The sequence below is a fragment of the Dasypus novemcinctus genome, chromosome 5, assembly GCF_030445035.2.
Source record: "Dasypus novemcinctus isolate mDasNov1 chromosome 5, mDasNov1.1.hap2, whole genome shotgun sequence".
In the NCBI taxonomy this organism is placed as follows: Eukaryota; Metazoa; Chordata; class Mammalia; order Cingulata; family Dasypodidae; genus Dasypus; species Dasypus novemcinctus.
The window spans coordinates 106,162,486-106,169,803 of NC_080677.1; the positions used below are offsets into that span (position 1 = coordinate 106,162,486).

A 7,318-nucleotide genomic window follows, 5' to 3' on the forward strand; every position below is an offset into this window, starting at 1 on the left:
AGCAAGTTGCCATTCTCATGGCACTATTTGCATTGCTATTATCCCCTAAAATCCCCTTTAAACAGCTACATTGTCAGCCCATAGGCCTCATTTAGAACTACAAAAAAGCCCAGATTAATTCGATCAAAGAAAGAGCCAAGTACAAAATGCACTTTTCAAACTGTATCAGAGTGGGTTCGCTTTACAGATCGCTTCAGGGCAAGAACCGCGGGGAAAAGAAAGCGCTGAAATAAAGCTTGGTTATGAAGCGAAATAACTAGGTTTGGCTCCCTCTCTGATTTATTTGAGCATGTCAAGGCGAAATCTCCAATTAAAAATTATTCGCGGGAAATATATTTAAATATAAATGCTGAAACAGACCCCCACAAATTGCAGCATCACATTTGCACCCTTGGCTTTCCGCCACCATTCTTGGAAGGCTGTTTGAAGCCTTGCGTGGGTAACCTGGTTAGCACCAGGCATCTGAAGCCTCATACCCTGAAGTAAGCCAAAGTACTTTGCACTTGTAGACATTTACATCTGATTTTTTTTTCACCCCATCCCCAAAAGAATTGTTTTAAATTACCACAAGAAAATAATTGCTGGAAAAGAAAGGAACACGGTAATGACAGCATTTCTTTTCACAAAACAATAGGCACTACTAAGATTCAGGTTCAAATTCCAAAGTATAAGCTAGCCGCACCCACCCCCCCCCACCCCCCCCACCCCCCCCGCCGCCCCGCTCCCGCCTCGTTCTACAGGCAGGTGACAGGGACAGCGACGGTGACGCGGCGGTCTGTCGGTCTGGTGCTTTGGTGGTTTGTTTTAGTCTCACCTGGGGGCCTGGAGATGGAGGAGAAGGCTGAGGTGAGCCACGCGGGAGTGTGGCTTCCTCGGGACGCTCCGTCAGTGGCCGAGGCGGGGCGGACGCGGCGGCCCCGCGGGAGGCGCTCGGGCCCGCGCGGCCCCCGGCGAGCGCCCCGCCCCGCGCCGCGCCGCGCGCCGCCCTCAGCCGACGCTTCGTGCGCAGACAGGGTGCTGGGGAGGGAGCTGCACAAAGGTAGGGCTGCGGCACGAGTGCGGCAAGTGCGCAGTTGCCGCTTCAGGGCCCGAGCGGGGCCCGGAGGGCGCGGAGAACACCGGCAGCTGCTGCGAACGGGAAAGTCCTCTGCGGAAAGAAGAGCCGGGGCCGCTTTCGGGCCCGTCGTTTCCGCTTAACCTTTCCTCCCGGAGGGATGGACTCAAAGTCCCGGGATGTCTGCTGTGCCCGAAACACACCCTGGAAACAAAAGTTACATCATGGAGTTCTTTAAAAATTTGAAACTAAAAAAAAACACTTGATGCTGCTGCTCTCAGCACATCACATGTTTAGAAGAGGCGCCGCTGCCTGCTCAGGGGCTCTCCCCGAAAACCCGGTCCTGAACTTCTGGGACACATGCCTAGCCAGGACTTTACAGGGTTAATAAGTTAATCGAATTGAACCTAGTCACTCCCCACCCTCCGACCAACAAATCCTCATAATCGTTTTGAGAATTTTCAAGAGAAAACAAACACACTGTAAATTGGAAATGTTACCCCACCCCTAAAGCCCTGAAGGCGGAGAAGGAAGCAACCGGTGAACACAAGTACAGGAAAGGAAGCTTAGAATGGTTTTCACTTCAGAATACTTTCCATTTTCCCCAAATCTTCCAAACCAACCATTTGGAGTATTTCACTAACGGTCCTAACTTTTATCTACAGCAACGGTACAAAGAAAAATGGTTCTGATTTTTTTCAAATTCCCTGAAATTTACGTCTCCAAGCCTAAACTTCTAAAGGAAAGGGGATAGACAACCAGGTCTGTTGATTCGCTGTCAAACTATGTCTTACATACCCAAAATGATTTGTTCCCACTGAATCTTAAAAAGCTGTTAATTAGATGGAATTAGAATGTTACCTGTGGCTTTTTATGTAGGTGTATCCTCACTAAAGTCCTAGATAAAAATACAATTACTTCTGAAAAGGTTCTAAAATTGTCTGAGGTGATGGCAGCACAACTCCTTGATGAAAATAAGAGCCACTGAGTGTACACGTCCAGTGGATTGTACAAAGCGGAGGACTCTGTAACACAGTGAATCCTGTGGTGGGAGACAGAATACGGTGAAGAGAAAAAATATGAGAACGTTCTCTCATGAACTATAACAAATATGTAATACTAATACAAGGTGTTAATAATCAGGTGGGTTGGGGGGGAAATACACCAAATGTAAGATATGGTCTATAGTTAATAGTACTATTTTGACCATAGTTGGGAACAAATGTTTCAAAACAATGCTAAGTGTTGGTGGTGGGGTGATGTATGGGAGCCCCGTATGATGATATGCATGTTTTGTAAGTTCACAACTTTCACTGTGTACTTATTATTTATGTGCATTCATCTATAAATGATATACTTCAATAAATTTTTTAAATATATAAATGCAAAATAAAATACAATTACTTCCCTTTGATGGTAAATATTGGTTTGATGATGAGTCAAGAATATTCTAAGCAAACTGAGAAAGGAAGACAAGCGCCTTCATCTTTACCACCACTGCAGGCTTCAGAGATCCAAGGTGGGTCCACCAAGACTTACAAGAGCATTGCTTAAGGCAAATCCAAGCGTTGTTCTGTTTTGTTTTGTTTTGTTTTGTTTTTTAGGAGACTGGGGAATGAGGGGAAATATGTCATGGGATTTTGTAAAAGCCTCTACACTTTGTTAGGAGATTAGAATGCTAGTTCTGACTCTGCCTCTAACAGAATGACCTTGGGCTAGTCGCTTTACCTCTCCAGACCTTCCTTACCTCATCTATAACATGAGAAGGCTAAACTAGAAGATGTCCAAAGTCCATCCCAGAGGTAATAGCAAAGAATGATGAGAGCATTCCTCAGAAGAATGGCTCTAAAATATTTTTCTAATGTAATGTACTTTCTATAGAACGGAAGAGCTTCTCTGGCAGAGGATGAAATTTGGGAGGTTTACCCTTAGCCTCCCAGAGGCTCTGATCATCTCTCTACTACCCAAATGAATTAACCTCATCATGGTCAATTTGCAATTTTCAGCCATGTTAGCCACGAAGCATTTGGCAGTTAACTGAACCAACCGAACCAAAATCTGAATGCTCTGTGGGAAAACCTAAATTACTTCCATTGCAAGTATAAATATCCCTGCATTCATTCAAGAAATATTTATTGAGTGCCTACTTTATGCCAAGCACCATTTTTGGTGCTGTAAATACAAGAGTCAAAAAGACAAGGTCTCTGCTCTCATGGAGCAAACACTTTAATGAGGACAAGGGAGAAACAATCAGCAAGCAAAAATAAAATTGGAATTAAGGCCATATGAGAGATGCTGGGTGGGCTACTTTGGATTGGATGGTCCAAAGAAGGACACTCTGAGATGATATTCGGGCTGAGCTATGAATTCCAAGGAAAGCCAGCCATGTATAAACTGGGGAGAAGAGCATTCTGGGCAGTGGGAATAGCTAGTGCAAAGTCCTCGAAACTTGGGGATCTCAAGGACAGAAAGAAAGCCAGTATGGCTAGAAAGCAGTGGTAGAGGAAACAAGTAGTATGTGATCAAGTCAGAGAAGTGAGCAGGAACCAGACCATTGGATTTTATGCTAATTATAGGAGGAAGCAAATTGGAGAGCTTTAAATGGAATACGACATGGTCTGTCTTTACATTATTAAGAAATTACTTCTGCTGTGTGAAGAATGGTTTATAGATGGAGCAAGTGTAAAAAAAGGGAGACCTATGAAGAAGTTTGTACAATAATACAAGTAAAGGTAAAAGTAGCTTGGACTGATAAGTAGTAATGAAAGGGAAAAGTGAACAGAGTCGAGATGTGTTTCAGAGGATTTGTTACTGGAATAAAAGGGACTAAGCAAGATGAGTGCTGATAGATAAACTCTGCTCCCTACCTCTTCCATATGAACTGTCCTGAAAAACAATCAAACTTGTCAGAAAATGATCCCATAAGATTGAGAAATCAGCTGTGTTTAAATCCAGGTGGTTACCATCTTATATTTATTCACTGTCCTCTCCTGACTCACTCCCTTTTTCCCTTCCCTCTGCTCCCTGGGATTGCATTCAGAAGGCAGGAGTCCAGCTGTGGTGCAAGCTGCTCTGCCACCTTATCAGTCAGCAGATGTGGTAGTGTTAGAAATATCTGTGGTGGATAAGAACACTATGTGGAGTCTCTGGAAAGCCTCATAGGAGAGTTAATATAAGCCCCTATGATTATGGAGTAAGGCCATACCTTCTGTGGGTAAGAATTATTTTCCATTTGAAAAACAGCTCCTGGTATATTGAGACCTAGTAAAGAGAGAGCAGCTGAGCATGGGACACCAAGTGACTATGCATCTGGAATTGGCCATCAAGCTTCTGATCAAATCACTGGATCCTAAGTTCAGGATGGCACAGCAGCAACTATTATATGATGGAAATGGTATATTTAGGATTGGTCCTGAGTAGAAGGCATGAGTAAATTAGATGAACATGTAGCCCAGATTACTATTCATCTATCTCTAGTGCATTAACACCTCTGCCTCACTCACTCCTGTAGCCTCATGGAGGATTCCTTAACACCAGTTAATAGAGGAAGAAGAACTCAAGCCTGGTTCACAGATGGGTCAATACAAATATTAGTGGAGGGAAAGGAGATCTGTGGAGTGGGATATTAGGTGTCTAGTTCTATGTATCTTCATGCCTACCAGAGAGTGTCCCATCCAGATAAGGCTCTCACCAACCAGCGGACAGGATAACTTGTCTTATGGAAATAGCCAGCCTCTTTTTCTAGGCCGCCACAGTGCTGGTACAATAAACTATTATTTGGCCCATCCACAGCCTACCTCCATGCTACATGTTATGGATGGGCCAAATAGCATGGGTTCCCCCTGGCTAAGGTCTATGTAGTGACCACTACTGCTTAGTGTCAACTTGCCAGCAGCAGATTCTGACACTGAAATATTGATATGGCAGTATTTCTCAAGGAATTACAGCTACATAACTTTCCACTCTGGATAGAACAGCAGTTGTCCTTTCCAGATTTGACACCTACTTTAAATAAGGTGCACTTTTCCTCCACGCAATGCCTCCAAAGTCACCAACATCCAAGGCTTACAAATGCCTACTCTGTTGGCATTATATGCCATACATTATTGCTTTGGTCCAAGGCAATTTGGACCAAGGGGCCCATTTTACAGCAAAGTTAAGTGTTGCAAGGGACACATGACCATGGGCTCCATCGTCTTACCATGTACCACTTTATCCTGAAACATCCAGTCTAATGGGACAGTGTAATGGCCTGTTAGGACTCAATTAAAGTGCTGGGTTAATACTCCGCAAGGTTGGCGCGGTGGAGGCGCGAGGCTCTGGCCTGCTCCCAACTGCAGTCTCTCTGTAGCCTCATCCTCCCCACCGACATCATGCTCCAGTTCCTGCTTGGATTTACTTTAGTCAACGTGGTTGGAATGTATCTGGCTCAGAACTATGATATACCAAACCTGGCCAAAAAACTTGAAGATATCAAAAAGGACTTGGATGCCAAGAAGAAACCCCCTAGTTCCTGAGGCCGACTTCAGCTGCTTTCTGGATACACTGATTCTAGTATTTTGAGGGCCTCCTTTACCATCTGAACCAAAAGCTTTTGTTTTAATCTCCAGCCTCAGCAGTTTTCTTCGTTGCTAGACCCTGAGTTGCCTTAGAGCAAAAATGAGGCCACAAGTTAAGAACTATACTTATTTTCCAACGTCCTCACCCCTTCCCATCCTTCTTCCAGCTGCTTGGGATAGTCTAAGACTGGAATTATGGTGCTAGAATAGTAAACATGGCGTTTATTTAGTAGTTACTTCTTTATTCTTTGGGATTTCTACCATCTGTCTTTAAGAGAAAAATTGATGTTCGGTATAGCTGATCAGATACAAATACTGCTAATTTGAAATTACAACAATTACAATGGGTGCCTGTTAAGCTTTTGGTACTAAATTATGTTGTTTCAAAGTAATTAAAATTAATATCTAGAAGCCAAAAAAAAAAAATACTCTGCAAGGTTATTGTGCATTTTTTCCAGCATATGGTATAGGTATTTATTCAACAGAGCATCACCCTGTGTCTCCAATAGCTAGAATATCCAAGTCCAAAACCAATGGGTAGTAGTAGGATTATCCCTCTCACCATTGCCCCCAGGGATTCAGTTACAAAGGTTGTGTTTCCCATTCACTTAATCTTAAATGCTCTTGTGTTTGGGATACTGAGTCTGGGTAGGGATGCTTCCACCAAGGAATACAATATGAGTTCTATCATCCCTTAAGTCTCACCTTCTACCCAGACACTTTTGGTTCCTCATGCCAGTAGACCCCCAGGCAAAAATAGGAGTTAATTTCTAACTAACATGAGAAACCAGGGTTGAAGTCACACAGTGGGGTCAGAAAAGGAGAGTGTATGGAACACTGGGATTCACTGAGATATCTCTTGGTGCTTTGATACACAAGTGATAACAATGAAGGGAAAACTTAACCTGACAAAGCTAAAGCAACTAAAGATTCAGACCCCTCAGGGATTAAGGTCTGAATCACTCCACCAGGAAAGAAACCCAGACCAGTCAAAGTGTTGGCCAATGGAGAGGGAAATCTAGAATGAGTGGTGGAGGAAAGAGATGATGAATATTTCTGGTCAAGGGACAGCTGCAACACTGGGAACTGTAGTTCAGTTTGCTAACTCTCTTAGCTTAAATCTTTTCAGAAATTATGGTTGGCCACCATCTGGAAGTTAAGTTTGAATTATCGGACTTGTACTTCTGTCTCAGGGAAGAACTGAAGGTATCTTTGCCTCACAAAAACGAAGGCCACATATTATAGCGTGAGAGTTAGATATAATGGAAGGGTAGAGCTGATTTGAGTGATGCAAGGGGAAAACTGGATAGGCACCCTTCATGGGCCAGTTTTGATCTCCTCTCCTGGCTCCAGGATATTTGGCCACCTGTTCAGCTATAGCTGTAACTTTAGTGACCTAATCCATGTAGCCCCTGACCCACTTCAGGCAGAAAAAACCTGAGTACTTTACCTCAAACCCATGCACATGCACCTTACCCTCCGCCCCAAGGTTTCTCTACTGACTCTATGACATGATACACGCAGACATTCTTAGTGCCCATCAGAGCCAGCTACACAATTTGCAGGTCCCAGTACAAAATGAAAATACAAGGCTGCTTGTTCAAAAGGCAGAAAAATGTTTTGTCCTTTCTTACCTGGTCCCTTTCTCTCTCGGCCCACTGTGGCATTTTTATTTGCTATTTAATGTTGCACTCCCTTGGGCACA

At 43.7% G+C, this 7,318-nt stretch overlaps 1 long non-coding RNA gene across 1 annotated transcript; it reads right to left on the minus strand.

The window, feature by feature from the left end:
* Positions 1-1,052: 1,052 nt before the first annotated feature.
* Positions 1,053-2,093, minus strand: LOC139438931 (uncharacterized). The gene is made up of 2 exons (XR_011648760.1): positions 1,916-2,093; positions 1,053-1,258 (listed from the first exon to the last, which is right to left on the minus strand). It is a non-coding gene; the product is annotated as an uncharacterized lncRNA (long non-coding RNA).
* Positions 2,094-7,318: the final 5,225 nt, after the last annotated feature.